This window comes from Trichechus manatus, unplaced genomic scaffold (assembly GCF_000243295.1).
Source record: "Trichechus manatus latirostris isolate Lorelei unplaced genomic scaffold, TriManLat1.0 scaffold00134, whole genome shotgun sequence".
Taxonomy (NCBI): domain Eukaryota; kingdom Metazoa; phylum Chordata; class Mammalia; order Sirenia; family Trichechidae; genus Trichechus; species Trichechus manatus.
This window is the reverse complement of record NW_004444070.1, coordinates 7,066,535-7,067,896: the sequence shown is the minus strand read 5'-3', so window position 1 is coordinate 7,067,896 and position 1,362 is coordinate 7,066,535.

Sequence of the window (1,362 nt, the reverse complement as noted above, 5' to 3'; positions counted from 1 at the left end):
GTCCTATAGAGTTGCTATGAGTCAGAATTGACTCAACGGCACACAACAACAGTTGAAATGTTACTCTGTTTTGCAAATTGTATATTAAATAAACTTCAATCAGTTTCTATTATTGGCATAATATGATCTTTGTCATAATGGTTAACATGAGTTAAGATGAGGATGAGCCTTGTTTTCTTGAAATCAGCCCCGATAGCTAATGCCATAGACCCTACCTGTGGTGAGTGACGGAGGGCTCTCACTGTGGCCGTCAACCCCAACGCCATCAGCACCATCACCAACCTCAAACCAAGCTTCCAGAGACTCAGTGCGCAGAAATGAAGGATGATACTGTTTCTCTTGACTCAGGTTGATGCACTGATCCAGAGAACTTCAGTCTTCTGTACTAGTGATCATAGGAGAGTGTTCTGGGGCCACTGTAACAAAGTAACATAAACGGGGTGGCTTAAAACCATGGAAATTTATCTTCTCCCCGTCCTGGAGGCCAGAAGGGTAAAATCAAGGTATGGGCGGGGTGGCCTTCCCTCCAGAGGCTCTGAGGGAGGATTCTTCCTTGTGTCTTCCATCTTTCCTTGGCTTGTGGCCACATCACTTCAATCTCTGCCTTCTCCTCTCTGCCTGTATCTCCTCTTCATCTCTGACAAAGACGCCACTAAAATGGGATTAGGAGCCCTGGTGGTGCAGAGGTTAAGGGCTCAGAGGCTAACTGAAAGCTCAGTGGTTCAAACCCACCAACTGCTCCTTGGCAAAAAGACCTGGAGATCTGCTCCTGTAAAGATTACAGCTTAGGAAACACTCTGGGGCAGTTCTAGTCTGTCCTATAGGGTCACCATGAGTCCAAATCTACCCAACAGCACCCAACACCAAAACCAACCACTACTCCAGGATGATTTAACGTCAGCTAAACTGGTAACATCTTCAAAGACCCTATCTCCAAAAAAGGTCACAGTCACAGGAGCCAGGACTTCAACACGTATTTTTGGGGGACACCATTCAATCTGTAACATGCCCCTTCAGCCCGTACCCCTAGTACAAGGAGTCTGACAGAAACCTGACACAGATGTGAGGCCACTGTTGCCTGGAGCTTGGATTCTGGGGCCCCGAGCTGGAGTCCGGCTGAACTACAGTTGACACTTAGACGTATGAGGACCATATGTTGTTTTAGACTGCCGAGTTTGGGGGTGGGATGTCACACAGCGCGTTGGTGGCAACAGCTGCGTATTGCACTGGCCAGGGCCAACACACCCCAGCCTAAAGCGTCCGTGACGGTCAGGGAATTTGTCTGTTACAATCTTCACATCTGCTACTGGGTGGTTTAGTGGTAGAATTTGCACCTTCCATGCGGGAGACCCAGGTTTGATT